Source organism: Mustela lutreola, chromosome 4 (assembly GCF_030435805.1).
Source record: "Mustela lutreola isolate mMusLut2 chromosome 4, mMusLut2.pri, whole genome shotgun sequence".
NCBI classification, from domain to species: domain Eukaryota; kingdom Metazoa; phylum Chordata; class Mammalia; order Carnivora; family Mustelidae; genus Mustela; species Mustela lutreola.
Genome location: NC_081293.1, coordinates 123745 through 136294, shown reverse-complemented (window position 1 = coordinate 136294; position 12550 = coordinate 123745).

The following is a 12550-nucleotide window of genomic DNA, read 5'->3' as shown; positions in this document are numbered from 1 at the left end:
CTTGCCTGGGTTTTCTTGAACTTCATGTATCTGCATGTTCATTTGTTACCCAACCCCCAACTTGGGTCAGTTTCAGCCATTATTTTTCCAAGTAGGTTTTGCCCTTTTCTGTCTTCTTCTCCGGTGATGGGATTCTATCTTGATGAGTTACAGCTTTATAATACAGTTTGAAGTCCATAATTGTGATGCCACCAGCTTTGGTTTTCTTTCTTCAATATTCCCCTGGCGATTCAGGGTCTTTTCTGGTTCCATACAAATTTTATGACTGTTTGTTCCAGCTCTGTGAACAATGTCAATGGCATTTTTGAGAATGGAATGTTTTTTCATTTCCTTATGTCTTCCTCAATTTTTTTTCATGAATGTTCTATAGTTTTTGGAGTACAGATCCTACATCTCTTTTGTTAGGTTTATTTCTAGGTATCTCATAGTTTTTGCTACAATTGTAAATGAGATTAATTCCTTGATTTCTATTTTTCTGCTTCGTTGTTGGTGTATAGAAATGCAACTGACTTCTGTGCATTTATTTTATTTATTTACTTATTTTATTTTTTCAGTGTTCCAAGATTCATTATTTATGCACCACACCCAGTGGTCCACGCAATATGTACCCTCCTTAATACCCACTACCAGGCTCACCCAACCCTCAACCTCCTCCCCTCCAAAACCCTCAGTTTGTTTCTCAGAGTCCATAGTCTCTCAAAGTTCATTTCCACCTCCAATTTCCTCCCCTTTACTTTTCCTTTCCTTCTGATAATATCCTCCATGTCATTCCTTATGTTCCACAGGTAAGTCAAACTATATGATTAAGTTTCTCTGCTTGACTTATTTCACTCAGCATAATCTCCTCCAGTCCCATCCATGTTGATACAAAAGTTGGGTATTCATCCTTTCTGATGGTTGTGTAATATTCCATTGTACATATGGACCACATCTTATTTATCCGTTCATTTGTTGAAGGGCATCTCAGCTCTTTCCACAGGAGGCAAGATGTCCTTCAACAGATGAGTGGATAAAGTTTATATATTTCTAGGAATGAATCCATTTTTTTCCAGTTGCCTAATTTGTTGGCATATAATTGCTTATAATATTCTCTTATACTTGTATTTCTTCAGTGTCGATTGTTATCTATCCTCTTTTATTCATGATTTTATTTATTTGGGTCCTTTCTCTTTCCTTTTTGATAAGTCTGCCTTGGGGTTTATCAATCTTATTGATTTTTTCAAAGAACAAGCTCCCAGTTTGTTCATCTGCTCTACTATTCTTTTGATTTGTGTTTCATTGATTTCTGCTCTGATCTTTATTATTTCCCTTCTTCTTCTGGCTTTAATCTTTATTTGGTGTTTTTTTTTCTCCAGCTCCTTTAGGTATAAAGGTTGTGTATTTGACACCTTTCTTGTTTCTTTAGAAAGGTCAGTATTTCTATCTATTTCTCTCTTAGGACTGCCTTTGTTCCATCCTAAAGGTTCTGGAATGTTGTGTTTTCATTTTCATTTGTTTCCATGAATATTTTTAGATTTTTTAAATTAATTTTCAACGTAACAGAATTCATTGTTTTTTCCCTCTCCAATACCCACCACTTAGTTCCCCCAAACTCCCACCCCCCGCCCCTTCAAAACCCTCAGATTGTTTTTCAGAGTCCACAGTCTCTCATGGTTCACCTCCCCTTCCAATTTCCCTCAGCTCCATTCTCCTCTCCATCTCCCCATGTCCTCCATGCTATTTGTTATGCTCCACAAATAAGGGAAACCATATGATAATTGACTCTCTCTGCTTGACTTATTTTACTCAGCATAATCCCTTCCAGTCCCGTCCATGTTGCTACAAAAGTTGGGTATTCATCCTTTCTGATGGAGGCATAATACTCCATTGTGTATATGGACCACATCTTCCTTATCCATTCGTCCGTTGAAGGACATCTTGGTTCTTTCCACAGTTTGGCGACCGTGGCCATTGCTGCTTATAAACATTGGGGTACAGATGGCCCTTCTTTTCACTACATCTGTATTTTGGGGGTAAATACCCAGTAGTGCAATGGCAGGGTCATAGGGAAGCTCTATTTTTAATTTCTTGAGGAATCTGCACACTGTTTTCCAAAGTGGCTGCACCAACTTGCATTCCCACCAACAGTGGAAGAGGGTTCCCCTTTTCCACATCCTCTCCTACATAATTCTTAAAGGGACTATCCACCAAGATGATCTAACAATTGTAAATACCTTGCCCCCAATATGGGAGCAGCCAATTACATAAGAAAGCTTTTAATCAAGATAAAAAGTCATATTGATATGGATACATTAATAGTAGGAGATCTTAACATGCCTATCTCAGAAATAGACAGATCATCAAAGCAGAAAATCAATAAAGAAACAAGAGAATTGAATGACACTTTGGACCAGATGGACCTCATAGATATATACAGAACATTCCACCCTAAAACAACAGAATACTCATTCTTCTCAAGTGCACATGGAACCTTCTCCAGAATACACCACATACTGGGTCACAAATCAGGACTCAACTGATACCAAAAAACTGAGATTATTCCCTGCACATTCTCAGATCACAATGCTTTGAAACTTGAGCTCAATCACAAGGAAAACTTCAGAAGGAACTAAAACACCTGGAAGCTAAAGACCACCTTGCTTAAGAATGTTTGGTTCAACCAGGAGATCAAAGAAGAACTGAAACAATTCATGGAAACCAATGAGAATGAAGACACTTTGGTACAAAACCTATGGGATAATCTCTTCCAGTCCCATCCATGTTGCTACAAAAGTTGGGTATTCATCCTTTCTGATGGAGGCATAATACTCCATAGTGTATAGGGACCACATCTTCCTTATCCATTCGTCCATTGAAGGGCATCTTGGTTCTTTCCACAGTCAATTATCATATGGACTCACTTATTTGTGGAGCATAACAAATATTATGGAGGACAAGGGGTGTTAGAGAGGAGAAGGGAGTTGGGGTAAATTGGAAGGGGAGGTGAATCATGAGAGACTATGGACTCTGAAAAACAATCTGAGGGGTTTGAAGTGGCGGTGGGGTGGGAGGTTGGGGTACCAGGTGGTGGGTATTATAGAGGGCACGGATTGCATGGAGCACTGGGTGTGGTGAAAAAATAATGAATACTGTTTTTCTGAAAATAAGTTAATTTAAAAACAAAACAAAACAAAACAAAAACCTATGGGATACAGCAAAGGCGGTCCTAAGGGGTAAATACATAGCCATCCAAGCCTCCCTCAAAAAAATTGAAAAATCCAGAACACACCAGCTGTCTCTATACCTTAAAGAACTGGAGAATCAACAATAAATCAAACCAATTCCACACATAAGAAGGGAAATAATCAAGATTAGAGCTGAGATCAATGAGGTAGAAACCAGAGATACAGTAGAATGTATCAATGAAACTAGAAGCTGGTTTTTTTTAAAGAATCAATAAGATCAATAAACCATTGGCCACACTAATCCAAAAGAAAATAGAGAAAGCCCAAATTAATAAAATTATGAATGAAAAATGAGAGATCACAACTAACACTAAGGAAGTAGAAACAATCATCAAAAGTTATTATCAACAGTTATATGCCAATAAGCTAAGCAACCTTGATGAAATGGATGCATTCTGGAAAACTATAGACTCCCAAAATTGAACCAGGAAGAAATTGACAACCTGAATAGACCAATATCTAGTAACGAGATTGAAGCAGTGATCAAAAACTCCCCCAAAACAAGAGCCCAGGACCTGATGGATTCCCTGGGGAATTCTACCAAACTTTCAAAGAAGAAATAACACCTAATCTCCGGAAGCTGTTTCAAAAAATTGAAGCAGAAGGAAAACTTCCAGACTCTTTCTATGAAGCCAGCATTACCCTGATCCCTAAACCAGGCAAAGACCCTACCAAAAGGGAGAATTTCAGACCAATATCACTGATGAATATGGATGCTAAGATTCTCAACAAGATCCTAGCAAACAGGATCCAGCAGCACATTAAAAAGATTATCCACCATGACCAGGTGGGATTCATTCCTGGGCTACAAGGATGGTTCAACATTCGCAAATCAATCAATGTGATAGACAAATTAATAAGAGAAGAGAGAAGAACCACATGGTCCTCTCAATTGATGCAGAAAAAGCATTTGACAAAATCCAGCATCCGTTCCTGATTAAAATGCTTCAAAGTATAGGGACAGAGGGAACATTCCATGAATTTTTAAAATTCTTCTTTAATTTCCTTGTTGACCTATTAATTCTTTAGTAGGATGCTCTTTAGCCTCCATGTGTTCCTTTAGATTTTCTCTTGTGATTGAGTTCAAGTTCTAAAGCATTATGGTCTGAGAATATGTGGGGTATAATCCCAATCTTTTGGTACCAGTTGGGACCTGATTTGTGACCCAGTACAAATCTATTCTGATCTATTCTGGAGAATGTTCCATGTGCATGTGAGAAGAATGTGTATTCTGTTACTTTAGGATGAAATGCTCTGAATATATCTGTGAAGTCCATCTGGTTCAGTGTGTCATTCAAAGCCCTAGTTTCCTTGTTGATTTTTTGCTTAGATGATCTGTCCATTGCAGTGAATGGGATGTTAAAGTCCCCTACTATTATTGTATTATTGTCAATGTGTTTCTCTGATTTTGTTATTATTTGGTTTATATGGTTGGCTGCTCCCATGTTAGGGGCATAGATATTTAAAATTGTTAGATCTTCTTGTTGCAGAGACCCTTTAAGTATGATATAGTGTCCTTCCTCATCTTGTATTTTAGTCTTTGGCTTAAAATCAAATTTGTTTGATATAAGGATCGCTACCTCAGCTTTCTTTTGATGTCCATTAGCATGATTAAAAGTTTTCCACACCCTCACTTTCAATTGGAGGTGTCTTTGGGTCTAAAATGAGTCTCTTGCAAACAGCATATCAATGGGTCATTTTTTTAAAATTCCAATCTAATACCCTGTGTCTTTTGATCGGAGCATTTAGCCCATTTACATTCAGAGTAATTACTGAAAGATATGAATTTAGTGACATTTTATTACCTGTAAAGTCCTGTTTCTGTAGATTGTCTGTTTCTTTCTGGTCTCTGTTACTTTTGGGATCTCTCTTTGCCTATAGTATCCCCTTTAATATTTCTTGTAGGGTTGTTTTACTGATCACAAATTCTTTCAGTTTCTGTTTGTTTAGGAAGCTCATTATCTCTTCTTGTATTCTGATGGACAGCCTTGCTGGATTAAGTATTCTTGGCTGCATATTTTTCTCATTTATCCCCTTGAATATATCATGTCAGTCCTTTCTGGCCTGCCAGGTCTCTGTCAGAGGTCTGTTGTCAGCCTCTGTAGGTTAAGTCCCTTTTGCCCTGAACTGCTTTCAGGATTTTCTCTTTAATTCTGAAATTTTGAAGTTTCACTATAATATGTCTAGGCATTGACCATTTTTTTTTTTTCTTGATTTTGAGGTTGAGGGTTCTCTGGGCCGCCTAGACTTGTATACTGTTTCCTTCCCCACATTAGGGAAGTTCTCTGCTATAATTTATCCAAATAAACCTTCTGCCCCCCCCTTCTTCTTCTCCATATTATTTTACTTTATGGTATTACCTATCTCTTGAATTATCCCCTCAGGAATCAGTAGTTATTTATCTCTCTTTTTTTCAGTTTCTTAGTTTCCATCATTTTTTCTTCTATATTACTGGCTGTCTCTTCTGCTTCATTTATCTTAGCAGTTAGAGCCTATATTTGATTTCAGTGTAGTCTTTTGATTTTGACTTGTTTAGATTTTAGTTATTTTATTTCTCCAGTAAGGTATTCTCTAGTGTCTTCTATGCTTTTTCCCAGCCCAGCTAGTATCTTTTTTAAAATTTATTTTTTATTTTCAGCATAACAGTATTCATTATTTTTGCACCACACCCAGTGCTCCATGCAATCCGTGCCCTCTCCAATACTCACCACCTGGTGCCCCGACCTCCCACCCCCCGCCCCTTCAAAACCCTCAGATTGTTTTTCAGAGTCCATAGTCTCTCATGGTTCACCTCCCCCAACTCCCTTCTCCTCTCTATCTCCCCATGTCCTCCATGTTATTTGTTATGCTCCACAAATAAGTGAAACCATATGATAACTGACTCTCTCTGCTTGACTTATTTCACTCAGCATCATCTCTTCCAGTTGGAGGGGATGTGGAGAAAGGGGAACCCTCTTCCACTGTTGGTGGGAATGCAAGTTGGTGCAGCCAGCTAGTATCTTTATAATTATTGTTTTGAATTCTAGTTCCAAATCTTACTTATATTCATATTGATTAAATGCCTGTCTCCTGTTTATTTTTGGGGATGAGTTTCTCCATCTCATCATTATGTACAGAAAAGAACAAATGAAAGAGAGAGAAAATACAAAAATGGCAATAACGACACCAGAAAAAGAGAAACAAAACAAATCAGAAGAAGAAGAAGAAGAAGAAGAAGAAGAAGAAGAAGAACAACAACAACAACAACAACAACAACAACAACAACGAGGGGGAGGAGGAGGAGGAGGAGATAATGAGAGAGAGAGAGGGAGAGAGAGAGAGAGATAAGAGAAGAGAAGAGGGAGAGGGAGAGAAATCAAATAAAAAGTAAAACAGAACAAACAATAAACTAGGTCCTGGCTGTATTTTATTTGTTTTTATTTTTCCCCTATCCTACCTGTTTTTTAAAAATTTCTTTTTAAAAATTTCTTTTCAGTGCTCCAGAATTCATTGTTTATGCACCACACCCAGTATTCCATGCAATATGTGCCCTTCTTAATACCCACCTCCAGGCTCACCCAGGCCCCCTGCAAAAAAAAAAACTCAGATTGTTTTTCAGAGTCCACAGTCTCTCATGGTTCATCTCCCCCTCCAATTTCCCCCAACTCCCTTCTACTCTCCATCTCCCCATGTCCTCCATTTTATTTGTTATACTTCACAAATAAGTGATACCATATGATAATTGACTCTCTCTACTTGACTTCTTTCTTTTTTTTTTTTTAAGATTTTTATTTATTTATTTGAGAGGGAGACAGTGAGAGAGAGCATGAGAGGTGGGAAGGTCAGAGGGAGAAGCAGACTCCCCGTGGAGCTGGGAGCCCGATGCGGGACTCGATCCTGGGACTCTGGGACCGTGACCTGAGCCGAAGGCGGTTGCTTAACCAACTAAGCCACCCAGGTGCCCCTCTAATTGACTTATTTCACTCAGCACAATCTCTTCCAGTTCTGTCCACATTGATACCAAAAATTGGTATTCATCCTTTCTGATGGAGGCATAATACTCCATAGTATATATAGACCATATCTTTTTTATCCATTTGTCCGATGAAGGACATCTTGGTTCTTTCCAGTTTGGCGACCATGGCCATTGCTGCTATGAACATTGGGGTACAGATGGACCCTCTTTTCACTACATCTGTACCTTTGGGGTAAATACCCAATAGTGCAATTGCAGGGTTATAGGGAAGCTCTATTTTTAAGTCCTTTTTAAAAAATGAACCATGAGAGACTATGGACTTTGAAAAACAATCTGAGGGATTTGAAGGGGCAGGGGGGTGGGAGGTCGGGGCACCAGGTGGTGAGTATTGGAGAGGGCACGGATTGCATGGAGCACTGGGTGTGGTGCAAAAACAATGAATACTGTTACGCTGAAAATAAATTAAAAAAAATTAAAAAAATTATTTTTACCTTTTTTTCAGTGTTCCAGAATTCATTGTTTATGCACCACACCTGTTTCCATGCAATATGTGCCCTCCATAATACCTACCACCAGGCTCACCCAACCTTCCACCCCCTCCCCTCCAAAATCCTCAGTTTGTTTCTCAGAGTCCACAGTCTCTCATTTTTAATTTCTTTTTTTAAAAAAAGATTTTATTTATTCATTTGGCAGACAGAGATCACAAGTAGGCAGAGAAGCAGGCAGAAAGAGGAGGAAGCAGGCTCCCTCCTGAGCAGAGAGCCCGATGTGAGGCTTGATCCCAGGACCCTGGGATCATGACCTGAGCCAAAGGCAGAGGCTTTAACCCACTGAGCCACCCAAGCGCCCTCATTTTTTAATTTCTTGAGGAATCTCCACACTGTTTTCCAAAGTGGCTGCACCAACTTGCATTCCCACCAACAGTGTAAAAGGGTTCCCCTTTCTCCATATCGTCTTCAACACATGTTGTTTCCTATCCTGTTTATTATGGCCATTCTATCAGTGTAAGGCTGTATTTTAGTCTGTTTATTAGAAGAAACTAGATCCCACAATAGGAAAGAAAGAAAGAAAATATGTATGCAAAAATAGAATTGAATACAGTGAAAGAATCCATAATTAAAAAAATATATCTATATGGCATAAATATAAAAATTAAAATTAAAAAGGGCTTAAATAAGAATTGATAAAATAAGAAAATAGCCAAATGGATATTAAGGAGGCTGCATGTGCTGATGAGTACTGGGTGTTATAAGCAACTAATGAATTGCTGAACACTACATCAAAACTAATGATGGCTAGCTGAACATAATGGGGAAAAAAAGAGAAGAAAAAACAAAACTGGAAGACCAAAGAATAATTAAAAAAACCGCACAAATATACCATTTTCCTTAAGTCTGAAGTTTTGCAGCTCTCTATGATGGGTAAATTTTGTATTCACCCAAGATTCCTGCTGTTCTTCTGGGGGAGGGCCCTATTGAGCTGATTCTCAGATGTCTTTGCCCCTTATCTGTGGAGCTGAGCTCAGTGTAAGTGGCACCAGAGCTGGTGGGGGGGGGTATAGAAATGGCGGTGCCCATCATTAGCCCTGAAACTGACAGTTAGCACCCCCCACTCTTCAGTGTACTCTTACAGAAAAGCAGCCAATCACTCTTCTCTCTCTGGTTTCTGTCCACACTCTGTGTATACTCACCCTGTGACTGAGTGTTTTATATCAGACTCGTGACCCCACTTTGAGTCTCCAAACTTCATGGACTACTGCAGGGTGGACCAGAGCTGCTCCTCCAAGGGGATGGAGGGGGTCCCGCCCAAGTTCTGCCTCTTGCTGGGCCCCTGCTCAGAGAGTGGTCACTCACTGTGACCGCTGACTACGCAGTGGTTCCCAGTTTATGGCAACACCAAACAGAAAGCTGGCGGCTGGGCTCACTGTTTGCAACCAGCTTCCCTGGTCCAATGCCTGGGAGCTCTGCTGTACTCAGGCACTCCTATTCTTTTTGTGACCTGGTTATGTTGGCTTTCATAAATCACTTCCACAAAGTGCTATCTCAGGGCCTACTTCTAGGAAGTCCCCCAAGGCAGTCAGCTATGGCTGGCTACATGTAATCAGGCTGAGGAGCTGCTACAATTCAAGCAAACAAGAGCACCTGTGGGGAGCATGTATAATGGGGAACCCTTGGGGCTGCCACTGCAGAAGAAGCAGCACCAGCTCACCAAGGACCAAAACAGACTCAGCACTTCCAAGACTTCCACACAATTCCATCCTCCTGGAAGTTCCATTTAAAGGGATGACTCTGAGAAACAAACTGAGGTTTTTGGAGGGGGAGGGGCAAGTGAGAGGTTGTTTGAGCCTGGTGGTGGGTGTTATGGAAGGCATGTATTGCATGGAGCACTGGGTGTGGTGCATAAACAATGAATTCTGGAACACTGAAAAGAAATAAAAAAAAATTAAAAAAAATAAAGGGATGGCTGTGACTTTTAAGTCTTATTTTCAGAAATATCCCCTCACAATCTTCACCCTCAATGCCACTGGAAGGTTCCCTCCCCGTCCACTGGAGCCTCCTGGGGACAGGTCTTCCTGGAGAGGACTGCATGCAGACATGCTTGGACATGTAGTTCGGGCTTCGGAAACTGTACTTAGCTTCTTGACTTTTTAATTACAGGCAAAGCTTGTCATAGCAGCCCTAAAACCCAAACAAACTTTTGGCCAATTCTAAACTCCTCAAAACCACATATACAGGGTAAAGTCCTGTACTGTGGTTCTCCAGCAGGACATGGGCACATTGTTCACTCAGGAAATGATTACTGTGCTGTGCTCAGCTTGAACGAAGCAGACGGAAACTTTGAGGACACAAAGTCCACATTCAAGAATGTGAGGCATTCATGCATTCAACTGACTTCAGATGACTGCCACATTACTGTTCTAGATGCTGGGAGTAGAACACGGAATGGAACAGACAAAAGTCCATGAACTCATGCGGCTTGTGTTCTAGTAAAATATACCCGGGTAAATAAACAATAAGATTTCAAAAAATAAACAGAGTAATATAGTGTGAATAGCTGGAAGAGAACTTTCCGATAAGGGAACAGAAAAGGGAACTTTCAGATAAAGGCGTCAGAGACTCTGAGGGTGACATTTCATCTGAGGCTTGAGTAAGACCGAGGTTCAAGCAAGGCAAAGGGGCAGGACAGTGGGCAGGCTGCCCATTGGCTTTTCCAGCTCCCTGGATCTCTGAGAGTACCTGCTCTTAGGACTTTGGACAGCTTAGTTGAAGTGGCATGTGGAACATTGCAGCGACTATAGGGAAAGCACATTATGTACAAATCTATTGCTTTCTTGCAGTTTTCCACTTAAAATAGATTCTATCAGTCCTATTTTAAGATTAGCTGGTTAACACCCTAAAATTCCATATTGGCCACTTCCCTTCATTTATTAGATATAGGAAAATACTTTATTGAGGGCCACGTTGACATCTTTGTTCCACAGAGAGTAGATGAGAGGGTCCAAGGTGGGGCTGATTGTCTTGTCCAGCACAGGGACCACTTTGCCATTTTCCATGGAGGAGTTGAAGCCTGGCAGATGTATGTGTAGATGATGGTGGAGTGGTACCAGGTGGCCACCAGGAGGTGAGAGGAGCAGGTGGAGAAATGCCCACCACTTACCCATACCTGGCAGGTGCCTGGGATGCTGGTGATGATGTAGCTGTAGAGCACCAGGGTGAACAGGAAGTTGACTACTCCAGAATAAATGTCCGCAGTGACGATCATAATGTTGTTCAGGGTCATTCATCTACCAGAGAGCAGCAGCAGCTTGGGAACTTCATGTAGAAAATGATGGATCTGACAGGGACCACGGAATGTTAACCTGGTCATCACGCCTGTGTGCACAGATGTGCTGACCGCAGTGACCGCCCACATGCTGCCTGAGAGTAGGGCACAGATGGGCCAGCTCCTCAGCATGCTGTAGTGCATTGGGTGGTAGATGGCCACATGGCAGTCACAGGCCACAGCCAGGAGCAGCAGAGGCTTGGCTCCCAGGAGCCGTATCAGGAAGAAGAGCTGGACCATGCAGTCAACCTGGTTGACTACCAGGTTCTCCAGCAATTTAGGGGAAATAGTGAGTGTGTGGGTGGTGTCTACAAAGGCCAGGTTGGTGAAAAAGAGGTTCACTGAGGCCTGGAGGCCTGGATGAAGGCTGATGGCCTTGACAATGAAGGCATTTCCTATGAAAGCCCCAAGGTACAGGAGGAAGGACACAGCCAAGAAGGGCCGCCGCAGCCCAGGGTCCCCTGAGAAGTGTTACAGGACAAACCCCTCCACAGCTGTGGGGTTGTTTGGTCCTCTGGCCCTTGGATTCAGCCCTGCCTGCAAAGGGAAGCACAGGGTGGGCTGGGCAGCCTCTGTGGCTTGCTCCCTGAAACGGCTGCACAAAGCACATAATGAAGATGCCAACAAAGGTCCCCAGGCTCAGGGAGACAGAATTAACTCTCCTCCTGGACTCCCTTCCAGTCCTTCCTAGCCCTGCAGACACCCCTTCCCATGGCTGGGCCGGCATCACACCACACATTACACAGAAAGCTCAACATGAGACTTTCCTCACTTTGACTTCAAACATCTACATGATCCAGGGACAAGAGGCTCACTGTTGCACGTGTTGCATGTGTGCCTGGTACTGTGGTGGGCGGGGGGCGCATCTCCATCAGCAAGCCAGGCACTGGACTCCAGATTCCCAGAAGGAGAACCCAGTCAGCTGGGGCCTTAAGGACAGGATGGGATTTTCACCTAGGAGGGTCTTCGAGCTGGGGATTCAGGGGTAGCACGGGGTCTTGGAGGGGAGAGTGGCTTGGGCCCCAGCCTAGTCAGGGTTTGTCTGCTTTGGAAAGGTCACCTCAGGGTCCAGACTGACTGACTGGACCCAGCACTTAGTTGAAGATGTAGATGCCAAACCCTGCCTGGGCCAGTCTAGGCTGCACCTCTGGGTTGAGATGGGCGAATGTAGGTCACCCAGATTCCTGGTTCTAACCCCAGCTCCTGCTCCTGGGATGGACAAGAAGCTTGTCCCTTCTCTGGGCCAGAGACTGGGATACACGAAGAAAGGCACAGATCCAGTTCAGTGCAGCAACACAACCTTGGCCAAAACACCCACCTAGCTCCCAAGCCTGTGTGCCAGCAGCCCTCAACCCTTCTGGGGACACCCAGTCTCCCTGGGCAGGACAGGGCCTAGCTCATTTGAGGAGAGAATCTTCCTCATGCCCATGGAACAATCAGATGGTGCATGAGGAAAACAAGGCCAGCCTGACCTCCTTCCCTGGGGACAACCCCCTGCAGTCCCAGGGGCGTCAGGTGGGAGCATCCATGGCCTGCGCTCTGGGCTCAC